This window comes from Schistocerca americana, chromosome 2 (assembly GCF_021461395.2).
Source record: "Schistocerca americana isolate TAMUIC-IGC-003095 chromosome 2, iqSchAmer2.1, whole genome shotgun sequence".
NCBI classification, from domain to species: domain Eukaryota; kingdom Metazoa; phylum Arthropoda; class Insecta; order Orthoptera; family Acrididae; genus Schistocerca; species Schistocerca americana.
The window spans coordinates 305,815,720-305,828,290 of NC_060120.1; the positions used below are offsets into that span (position 1 = coordinate 305,815,720).

General features: G+C 44.5%; 1 protein-coding gene across 1 annotated transcript in view; it reads right to left on the reverse strand.

Annotated features, from left to right (window-relative positions):
- The window catches only part of LOC124591360, a 190,095-nt gene extending 178,893 nt beyond the window's left edge, over window positions 1–11,202 (reverse strand). The window contains exon 1 of the mRNA XM_047131727.1: window positions 11,115–11,202. The gene's annotated coding sequence lies outside the window, so the exon portion shown is untranslated. The remainder of the gene's footprint in view (window positions 1–11,114) is intronic.
- Between the last annotated feature and the right edge of the window lie 1,369 nt (window positions 11,203–12,571).

Genomic DNA, 12,571 nt, shown 5'->3' on the forward strand with positions numbered 1-12,571 from the left:
TGATGGCATCCTCTTTGGTGAAATATTCCTGAGGTAAAACAGTCCCCTATTCGACAGAGACTATTCAGCAAGTGTCACAATCAGCAATACTAGACTGACATTCTGTGGATCGGAGTGTGCAATGCTGGTTCCATTAATCGGGTAACTACGTGGGCGAGCTGAAAAGTAACTCCTCCGAATTAATGAAAAAACTTTTATATAGCTTTTTTAAATGAGGAAAACGTTGTTAGCATTCTACAGCTTTAATCATCTTGTTTGTATGTGTGTATATTTGCAGTCCTCTGCCACTAGAGGGATCCGAATTGTAGCGTGTAACACGGCATTGTGTAACGCAACTAGATCAGTGTATGAGGAACAGCGTGCTGTAGACGAGTTGTGCACTGGAAGAGTTAGTCCACGTATGGGGCACCCTCTCCTTCAGAGTGAAAATGCCAGACTGCACACGAGCGCTGCTGCATCTGCAACAACCCGTCGCCTTGGGCTCACTGTGATCGATCATCCTCCATACATTCCCGATTTGGACCCATCCGATAGTCATCCGTTTCCAAAACTACAAGAACATGTTTGATAACTTGAAGCGTTACCAGTAAATATGAAGTTGTGGCTCCGTCAACAAAGTCAAACATTCTATAGTGACGGTATTAAGGAACATGTTTCTCGTTGAGAGGAATGTGTTCGTGGCTAGTGAGACTACGTCGAGAAATAAATATCTAGACATGAAGAATAAAGATATAGAATATTAATAACGATTGTTCTATTTTAAAAAAGTTTTCGCATAAAAATTTCGGGGGCATTACTTTCCAGAAAGCCCTCGTAGATTTGAGAATTTAAAAAAGGAAGTACATAGGTCGGATTGAAATTTAGTGGGAATTAGTGAACTGTGGTGACACAAAGTACAGGATTTTTGGTGGAGACAGTACAGCGTTATCAATGCTACTGCGAACAGCACAATACACACATTATTATAGCCACGATAGACACAATGCCAACCATCACAATCGTGTACGTTTGCGCCAAGTACCTCCACAGATGATGAGATTCAGAGGATGCAGGATGAGATAAAGATACTATTTCAAAAAGGATACTATTTCAGATAATTAAGGGAGGTGAAAATTTAATTCTGATGGGTGACGAATTCGATAGTAGGAAGAAGGAAACAAGGAAAAAAAATAGAAAACAGACTGGGGAGTGGGAGAAATTAAAGAGCAAGTCGGCTGGTAGAATTTTGCACAGAGCAGGCAACCCCGCCTAAGGGATATCCAAGGGGTTGCCTGATCTTAGGTGCTATAGCAGCAGCGGGGCGCCACTCAACTGAATGGGTGTCAGTCTTTGATATGTAGGTTCTTAACGTGCTCATCAAAGTGCGTGGGTGGTATGGAGAGTGTTGCCGAACTGGGGAAGGGGGGGGGGGGGGTCTCAGGGGAACAAATAGCTGTTTGAAGCGTCGCCCAGAACGTGGGTGACGTCGCAGAGCGCCATACCTCTGCACCATTACAGAGAAAGATTGTATGCAGCTTTGAGCCAGACTTCGAACTTTCACATCGCAGTGGTAGACAATTACGGGGATTCAAAAAGGTGATCGTCTAAATGTGTTGCGCAGTGGTGGAGAGAGATGCTTTTGAAATGTGGTACTACAGAAGAATTTAGAAAATTACATGGGCTGATCGAATAATAAATTAGTGGGTACTGAATCCAATTCAGGAAAAAGAAATTTAAGGTACAACATTAAAATAAGGGATTTTCAGTACACAACCTGAGGCATCAGGGGATTGCCAACTTCGTAATGGAAGGAAAGGGTGATTGGGGATCAAAACTGTAGAGAGAGACTAAGTGATGACTATAGTACACAGGTTGAAATGAATGTAGGGATGACGAGGTCTGCACAGCATGAAGAGCGGCATATTTGCAAACAGCTGTATAGTATAAATGAGCTATCACTAATCATCTCCTATCAAAAAAGGAATAATTAAATAATTCTGGGTATATTATATACAGGGGATGGAAAAAATTATGAAAAACCAAATTAACGCAAGGTAGATGTTCGTATTCAAAACGGATTCCATCAGACTCAGGTTGGATAAAAGAAGGTCCTGCATGGTTGTCAAGGGACACTTCCTCCAAATAGGTAATGATTTTGGGAGGGGGAGGGGCGGGGGGCTGGATAGCGATCACGAAAGCAGATCACAAAGGCTCAACAATTTTGAATATGATGACTGAATGCCAAGGAAGATGCGACAATTCATCCTCGTGCTCACAAAACCAGTAATGGATGATGTGAACTGTGTGAACAAGGGCCCTATCGTCTTGGAATGCAGTTTTACCATTGGGGAACAAACATTGCACCATGGCGTGGAGGTGATCATCCGAAATGATCACATAATCTTTAGCAGTGATAAGGTCTTGGAGAGTAACTGTAGAATCCATGGAATACAACGATACGGCTGTCCAACTCAACACCGGACCCGCAGCAAGTTTCACACTTCGGGACGTAGAACTCTGTCAGAAAATGGTTCAAATGGCTCTGAGCACTATGGGACTTAACATCTGAGGTCATCAGTCCCCTAGAACTTAGAACTACTTAAACCTAACTAACCTAAGGACATCACACACATCCATGCCCGAGGCAGGATTCGAACCTGCGACCGTAGCAGTCCCGCGGTTCCGGACTGAGCGCTTAGAACCGCTAGACCACCGCGGCCGGCTCTGTCAGAAGTTGAGAACAATTTGAAAGAACACTCATCCTTCCAAATAGCATTCTTCCATTGTTCCATAGTCCAGGTTTTACGACATCTACACAACGTTTTCCTGATATGGGATTTATCTTGCTCGCCCAGCAATGCCCTACGCACGGAGCTCCCTTCATGTTGGTTGGATGCTGATGGATTCGCAAGTGCGAAATTCAATTTTGCAGTGACCTTGGCAGCTTCGTCCCCCTATTTTCGTCATTATCTTCTTCAATGAAAGTTCATTACGATTATTCACCACACACTTTCGTCCGCGTTGTAACCTGGCGGATGATGTTTTTCCGCTTTCCCTGTACGGTGCCTCTTGCAACATCAAACAATTCGGCTACCTTAGATACAGAACCACCCACCATACGAGCACCAGCAATTAGCCCACATTCGACATCATTTGGCTCCGACACAATGCGCTATACATAATACTTTTCTGACCAAGACCGACACTTTCAACGTATTGAGGGCATTGCACATGTGCCGCTCGCGGTCAAATGCAACAGCGCAACCTGCAGGCTTGGCGAGCATCTGCATTTACAGGGTGTTTCAAAAATGACCGGTATATTTGAAACGGCAATAAAAACTAAACGAGCAGCGATAGAAATACACCGTTTGTTGCAATATGCTTGGGACAACAGTACATTTTCAGGCGGACAAACTTTCGAAATTACAGTAGTTACAATTTTCAACAACAGATGGCGCTGCAAGTGATGTGAAAGATATAGACGACAACGCAGTCTGTGGGTGCGCCATTCTGTACGCGTGTGCTGTTCACAACGAGCAAGTGTGCTGTGGACAACATGGTTTATTCCTTAGAACAGAGGATTTTTCTGGTGTTGGAATTCCACCGCCTAGAACACAGTGTTGTTGCAACAAGACGAAGTTTTCAACGGAGGTTTAATGTAACCAAAGGACCGAAAAGCGATACAATAAAGGATCAGTTCAAAAAATTTCAACGGACTGGGAACGTGACGGATGAACATGCTGGAAAGGTAGGGCGACCGCATACGGCAACCACAGAGGGCAACGCGCAGCTAGTGCAGCAAGTGATCCAACAGCGGCCTCGGGTTTCCGTTCGCCGTGTTGCAGCTGCGGTCCAAATGACGCCAACGTCCACGTATCGTCTCATGCGCCAGAGTTTACACCTCTATCCATACAAAATTCAAACGCGGCAACCCCTCAGCGCCGCTACCATTGCTGCACGAGAGACATTCGCTAACGATATAGTGCACAGGATTGATGACGGCGATATGCATGTGGGCAGCATTTGGTTTACTGACGAAGCTTATTTTTACCTGGACGGCTTCGTCAATAAACAGAACTGGCGCATATGGGGAACCGAAAAGCCCCATGTTGCAGTCCCATCGTCCCTGCATCCTCAAAAAGTACTGGTCTGGGCCGCCATTTCTTCCAAAGGAATCATTGGCCCATTTTTCAGATCCGAAACGATTACTGCATCACGCTATCTGGACATTCTTCGTGAATTTGTGGCGGTACAAACTGCCTTAGACGACACTGCGAACACCTCGTGGTTTATGCAAGATGGTGCCCGGCCACATCGCACGGCCGACGTCTTTAATTTCCTGAATGAATATTTCGATGATCGTGTGATTGCTTTGGGCTATCCGAAACACACAGGAGGCGGCGTGGATTGGCCTCCCTATTCGCCAGACATGAACCCCTGTGACTTCTTTCTGTGGGGACACTTGAAAGACCAGGGTACCGCCAGAATCCAGAAACAATTGAACAGCTGAAGCAGTACATCTCATCTGCATGTAAAGCCATTCCGCCAGACACGTTGTCAAAGGTTTCGGGTAATTTCATTCAGAGACTACGCCATATTATTGCTACGCATGGTGGATATGTGGAAAATATCGTACTATAGAGTTTCCCAGACCGCAGCGTCATCTGTTGTTGACAATTGTAACTACTGTAATTTCGAAAGTTTGTCTGCCTGAAAATGTACTGTTGTTCCAAGCATATTGCAACAAACTGTGTATTTCTATCGCTGCTCGTTTAGTTTTTATTACCGTTTCAAATATACCGGTCATTTTTGAAACACCCTGTATGTTCAAGCATGCAATTCTCGCGCAGTTTCCACAACACTTTTGTCTATTGAGAATATGCGAAAAATGTTGGGTCGACATTAAAAAAAAAAAATCAGCTGCAAATGACGCAGTATCTTATTTATGAGATAAGCACAAATGTACAAAATTTTCCATTAATTTCAGTTACCATGACATTCCCATTCCGAGTCCTTCCCTAGTGGTGGTATGTGTGTGCCGCCACCACCACCACCACCACCACCACAGTATTTCCTACAATTTTGGGTTATATTACCCCAGGCATTCCTAATGTCTCACCGTCACACCCATTGCTAGACATGTTAGCCCGACAAAACACACACACACACACACTGCTACACAAAGCACACACGCATCTCTTCCAGGAAGCGGCCCGCGAAGAACATCGTGTGCACATGTCTTTCCGCTACGAGCACAGGTTATGATCACAGGAAGAGTGTTTACACTGGCGGCCGCCGTATAACGCGAGCGCACAACATCGATCGTGTCCTCTATCATAGCTCCGCACGCATGAATAAGTCTTTCAAAGATTACTCACGGCTGAGGCGCCGTGCATTCACCTCATTATCGGGGAAACAATATGTGTTGTGGACGTTGATGTATGGCGAGCGGAGGAGAAAACGATTTTCGAGGGAATAGGAACATTCCAGACTAGCCAGAGAAACGGATCCGAAAGAATCATATGCCTTCCGCACGTGTCAGCCAGCCATCTGTATTCGTCTGCCACAAATCACGCTCCACCCTCGTGCATGTACGGCTTCAATAAGCAGCTCTCGGCTAGCCTGTCCGGATAGCATAGGCAGACGTACTTACAACCGACGATTATACGAATGTTATGACATATTACACTTATGACATATTAGACTATGTCCGTTACTGTAAGTCCAGGTTCCGTACAGAAAGATTAACCCCTCCCCCTTCTCTTCGCAAGATGGAAACAACATGTTTTGGCACACAATCCCCGCAATTTCTGTATGCAAGGCTATTTTCCTAAGCAACTGCAGCGTGTGCCATTTGAGCACCCAATCTTCCTTTTAAGCTATAATCTGTATTTTATTTATTTTCGTTATCGTATTTCATGGCCTGGCCGTGGAGGGATGGCAGCAGTTACTTTCTGCCCTTCGACCATATATATGTTGAAAACGGAAGCTGTAAAAGAAGATTGTATACGTATATTAAGCAGGAGATTTTGAGGAGGAGGAGATTAGTGTAACGTCCCGTCGGCAACGAGGTCATTAGACACGGAGCAAAAGCTCGTAATAGGTAAGGTATTAGTAGGAAAGCAGCCGTGCCCTTTTGAAGGAACCATTTCGGCATTTGCCTTAAGTAATTTAGGGAAACCACGGAAACCTAAATCATGATGGCCGGACGCTGGTTTGAACCGTCGTCCTCCCGAGTGCTAGTCCAGGGTACTGACCACAGCGCTACCCTGCCGCTAAGTGACGAAGGACTGCGATAGTACTGGAAATGGTGGTGTGAAGTTTGCGTTGAAGGACCAGGATTTTGCTGCGACTGGGACGAGGTTGGGCGCAGTATGAATGCAGACGCCACACGAGTATGAGATCAAACAAACGAACCTATGACGGAGAGTGAAACTGGAGTGTTTGTCGGAGGATGTGGCGGTGGTATCCAGATGAAATACTCTGAGGGCAGGGCGTAGGGAGCTGCTCAAGCGCAGTAAGGATGATTAGTTTAATATGTCTTGTTAATACTGATGTCGTGAAAACGTATAGGGTCATACTCCACAGGTTTGGGAACATGGATGTAACATCAGAGATTTAGGGTACTTTGATCGTCTCGAGGAGGAGGAGATTCGTGTTTAACGTTCCGTCGACAACGAGGTCATTACAGACGGAGCACAAGCTCAGGTTAGGGAAGAAGGGGGAAGGAAATCGGCCGTGCCCTTTCAAAGGAACAATCCCAGAATTAGCCTGAAGCGGTTTAGGGAAATCACGGAAAACCTATTCAGAATGCCGGACCCGGATTTGAACCGTCGTTCTCCCGAATGCGAGTCCCGTGTACTAACCATTCCGCCACCTTGCTCGGTAATACATTTCAAGTTTGAAATCTTGACAGAGTGGAGAAAATGATACAAAGAAGAAAAAACTAGTTTGTTAAAAAATGCTTGCGTGTTTCTTGTATTTTCAATGAAAAGTGCCAACCAACAGAGGTGCCGCACAGTGTCTGTGAAAATCAAGTTTTGTTCTTCGCTAATTGGGGGAAGAACTTTTTTTTCGTGTGTTATTGAATCGAGTGCTAACTGTGTAAATAAAGAGTATAAAAATTACATATAAAAATTTGTAGTTATTAGAGGATATATATACAAAGAAACACGTTACTTGAGACGAATGTTAGAGGTGTAGAGTTTCCTTCCCTTACGTATTGTTCACAGTTGCTTTGACTGCTTCGTATGTAACACGTTGACACAGGAATCTCATTTACAATACAATCACATCTTATCGCTACGAAGAATATGTTTTCATTACTGCTAGCAGTGTCCGCGTCCCTGGATAAACTGTTGCGTTATTAGTATTTATGTTACGTTACGTTTACATGGAAGTTTCTGATGATGATTCAGGATATTAACAGCTGATTACATTCTAACGGAGTTTATGTGGAGGCACGACCCAGCATTTGAGCAAAAATGGCTCTGACCACTATGGAACTTAACTTCTGAGGTCATTAGTCCTCTAGAACTTATGAACTACTTAAACCTAACTAACCTAAGGACATCACACACATCCATGCCTGAGGCAGGATTCGAACCTGCGACCGCTGCGGTCGCGCGATTTCAGATTGTAGCGCCTAGAACCGCTCGGCCACTCCGGCCGGCAGCATTTGAGCAAGCAGCAGCCTCTATGAATAACGATTTCCGGGGAGGAGGTTACTAAATCATGTATTAATTGTCATCTTTGTGGAACAGGACCCCTTATATGCACCGATGGGAGAACGGTAGCCCTCTTAGTGTGAGAAGCTTTTTGTTTGAGGAACCTGTGCTGCAGAGAAATGACAATCGCAGCACCAGCACACAAAACATGGCCAAGAATCTAAAATCAGTCCTACACGAGACGCCTATTTAAGTATCGGAAGATCCAAGATCTATCAGCTGATGACTTTCTCAGGTCGTGGAATTCTGCCATTGATATCTACTAAACACTGTAAACATCCCAAACTTCCGGACGCGTGTTCCGTTTACTAGAATGCTGATCAAGAAACAATTACCGCACTTTGCCGTTGGTATCAGAACATTTAGATGTTTTCCCAATTGTTTGTTTCTTTTTTTTGCAATCTCATTCCTGTGGATTTCTTTTTATGCTTGTGTGGGGGGGGGGGCGAGAGAGAGGGGGGGGAGAGAGTGAGGGGGGAGAGAGAGAGTGAGGGGGGAGAGAGAGAGAGGGGGGGGGAGAGAGAGAGAGGGGGGGGGAGAGAGAGAGGGGGGGAGAGAGAGAGAGGGGGGAGAGAGAGAGAGGGGGGAGAGAGAGAGAGAGAGGGGGGGGGAGAGAGAGAGGGGGGGGGGGAGAGAGAGGGGGGGGAGAGAGATGAAGTGTTTGGTGTACGAGACACCGACAGACAATCGAAAAGAGGCGAGTATCCGTTTGGTAGTAGATGTAGCCATAATTTGTGAAACACCTGATTGTTTCGAGCGTCTAAAACAATAATTAGCACGCAGATGCAGGTTATGAATTAATGTAAACCGACAATATTTTTAGCAATATATCTAAAACAATATTTATCATACCCCACTTCGAACATCGCTAGTGTCAAAATTTTCGTGGGCCCGTAGTGGGGGAATGGTGCGCTTCTGACATTCTTGTCGCATGAACAATTATTTTGTCCTCTAAACAATCTAAAATTTTGTATACGTACATTTTTTCGAAATATACCGTTCGAAAAAATATTGTTGTTGTTGGACTGAAGACCACAACAACAACAACATTTTTTCGAACGGTATACCATGGAATGTTCTGCTGTCGTCACACAGCCCGTGCACTGTTTGAAGATTGTACATTGCGTCCAGCATTCTCAGCCATAGCAACAGCAACTTCGCCAAGAGCTTGTAGCGCATTAGCCTCTCCCAGTAGCAATTCCCAAATCGCTAGTTACTTCGAACTACCAAATCATGTCCTTCAGCCCCAATGCGGAAAGAAGACTCCTCGTTGATACCCGCGAATGAAACAGCTTTACGAGTAAAGCCCTGCTCATCATGTCCAGACCCATGTCGACTGACAGCAACTGTAATACACACAGAAGTTTTATTTCAACTCTGCGTCACCACAACAGTACCAACGACTAACCCAAGTCATAAAACTAACAAACTAACAATGCAAACCCTGCGGCGCACTGTCTGAATATCATCCCTATTCAGATGAGTACCCACAAGGTAAATAATTTTCCGTATACACTGGCTGAAGTAGCGAAAGTATAATTATAACCGCCCTGTAGACGTAACCTTCAGTATCAGAAAAATTCAGCAGCTTTCACAAAAGTACGCATACGATGCGGTGATTAAATTCGTGGAGTGTTGTAGGAGTAAGAACAGATTACAAAAGAACATGCAGAGATTAACTTAATGTTCTAACACGTGTTAGTGCGGTCCTATAACAGAGAAAACTACATATAAGTAATCAGGAATATCATCACAGAAGAGGCCGTTGGTACAAATCAAAAATATTACTTTTGAGGATAATTATTGAAATAAAAATGTACTGAAAGAGAAAATAACAGACTGTGACTGTACTGGCTGCAATACAGTGCAGCACACACACACACACACACACACACACACACACACACACACACACACACAATTCCCACACCAATCAGCGCGTCTCAGCTAGTGACCAAGAAATAAAACCCTTTGAACTTTAAATGTGTTGACTGTCGTTGCACCTTATGATTATCAACACCAACAAAAACTTTGTTGTTACACAATGATGAAGTACTGTGTTTCTTCCGTGGAAGATATCGGCTGCAATGTGCGAACAGGAATGCTCGGTCAGTAATGGAAACGTAGGGCTTCGTACTATTATCGTTAAGTACCATCAGAAACTGTTTTGAAGTCCAGAATGTTCAAAAACGTATACAAATAGTAAATATAAAATGAAACACAGGAAGTTATCAACAGGAATATCGTATTTTTAAGCCACCTACTACGCGTTTGAGGATGAAAGCGAAATATCGTACACCGTAGGCGAGAGCCGAAAACAGTTGAGACTTGGATATGGTTACTCACAGGAGAAATATGGCAGATGCCGTGTTTAAGTCACAGCCTTTCCACATGTGACGGTGCATAATCACATCATTAGCCGGATTAGCGCTATGTCGTTATTTGCTTCTGGACATCATCAAAGAGGCGTTTTTTCCGTTGCACATATACCTCTCGTTCTTTTTGAGATACGTATTTCACACCGGCTGATATGGAACTCTAGCCAGGCTGCATAAATCTGGCAACAGGTGCAAAGTTTACCACGCGTTAATGGTAATGCGCAGTTTCATGAAAAACACCACTTTACTTCAAATCTCACCAAAATGTATTCTGTCATATAATTGTGTGTGATATTGAATCGGGCGGTTGGGGGGGGGGGGGGGGGAGGGGCCACGAGCAAAGAAGCTGTGTTGAGGAAAGCCAAGGCCAGGCGTTCCACAGGAGCTCCCGGCATCGCTATATTTCCTGAAACTGAAGTTTGAGAATTTTTTTATAAGCTCACATCTCTCTCTGCTGTCAGTCAAGGACATCGAAAGGGGGTAACATTCAGCTGGGTGGGCTTTGAAGCAGCAGCAAAGACCTTTAGCGTAAAATTAAATAAAACAGAATTACTTAAAAACTATCGCATATGTGCCTGTCTGCATTCTTGTCGCAAAGCACTGCCGTGAGCTATGCCTTAAAAATATTATGAAAGGAGATATACTTTTGACAACGCAAAGACTGTTTCATATTTTCAAAGGTTCGTTTTCTGCATTACACCAAAGTTTCCACTGGCGTACGTGATTTTTGTTAGTTAACTTTCATTACTGCCTCTTATGTCTTTTTCCGCTACAAAAACACGTAACTGCTTTCTTGCACAAAAATACTTTTAGTTTTGTGTCAACGTATCTAAATCCAGTGACAGCTTACACAATGAAGAGCTGGACTGAATACTAATGCAAGCACAGCTTTTATTTCATATCATTACTACGTCCCCATACCGCGTTTCTGAACAAAAGTCGCCAGTAACAGCATCCCACAATAACCAACATCAGAAAAACTGCTTACCTAACTAGTGAAACCGGATGTTATGTCGTGCTTTACACTGACCAGTTTCACTGCTGTTCTGAGACTGTGGTCTGAACGCGATGCAGATGATAAACAGTTTATGAGTTTCATCGGAGAAACGCGAAGCGCGGAGGGCGCAGTTCTCACAATGCACTGCCCCTGCGCTCCTCGCGAGTACACCTGAACTGCCGCTTGTGACGCAAGCACGCGGCGCTATTTCCGTCTGAACTAAACCGGACATCTCCGAGCTGACGCTGACTAAGATCGAGACTGAAGGATACACAATATACAAACGTCAGTGTCACCAGTGCCGCGCCTGCTTAGTTTCCCAGCCAGACTGTTCACAGAACACTGCACACGTTAGTACGTACTTCTCAGATTCCGTAGTTCGTGGAAATTTGGTTGCACACTAGCGCAAATTTCTTTGCTTCGTAACGAAGTTTGTTTACGATTAAGACGAGGCGCCTTGCTGGTTACAATTGATTTTTTCCACCCTAAGTGCTGTCTGAACGCTTTCACAATTTTCAAAAAAAAAAAAATAAAATAAAATAAAATAAAATAAAAAAATAAAAATAAAAAAAATGGTTCAAATGGCTCTGAGCACTATGGGACTTAACATCTATGGTCATCAGTCCCCTAGAACTTAGAACTACTTAAACCTAACTAACCTAAGGACAGCACACAACACCCAGTCATCACGAGGCAGAGAAAATCCCTGACCCCGCCGAGAATCGAACCCGAGAACGCTACCGCACGACCACGAGCTGCGGACTTTCACAATTTTCCTAATATATATAAGAGACTGGTATAGGCATGCGTATTTAATTACAGGCAGAAAACGGTGCTGCGGTCGGCAACGCTTTAAGACAACAAGTATCTGGTGCAGTTTTTGGATCGGTAACTGCTACTACACTGGCAGGTTAGTGAGTTTGAACGTAGTGCTATAGTCGTCGGTGCACGAGCGATGGGACACAGCATCTCCAAGGTAGCAATGAAGTGGGGATTTTCCCGTACAACCACTTCACGAGTGAACCGTGAATATCAGGAATCCGGTAAAATATCAAATCTCAGACATCGCTGCGGCCGGAAAAAGATCCTGCAAGAACGGGACCAACGACAACTGAAGATAATCGTTCAGCGTGACGGAAGTGCAACCCTCCCGCAAATTGCTGCAGATTTCAGTGCCGGGTCATCAACAAGTGTCAGCGTGCGAACCATTCAACTAAACATCATCGATATGGGTTTCGGAGCCGAAGGCTCACTCATGTGCCCTTTATGACTACACGACACACAGCTTTACGCCTCGCCTGGGCCCCTCAACACCGGCATTACACTGCTGATGACTGGAAACTTGTTGCCTGGTAGGAAGAGTCTCGTTTCAAATTGTATCGAGCGTATGGACGTGTACGGATATGGAGACAACCTCATGAATCCATGGACCCTGTATGTCAGGAGGGGACTGTTCAAGCTGGTGGAGGTTCTGTAATGATGTGGAGCAT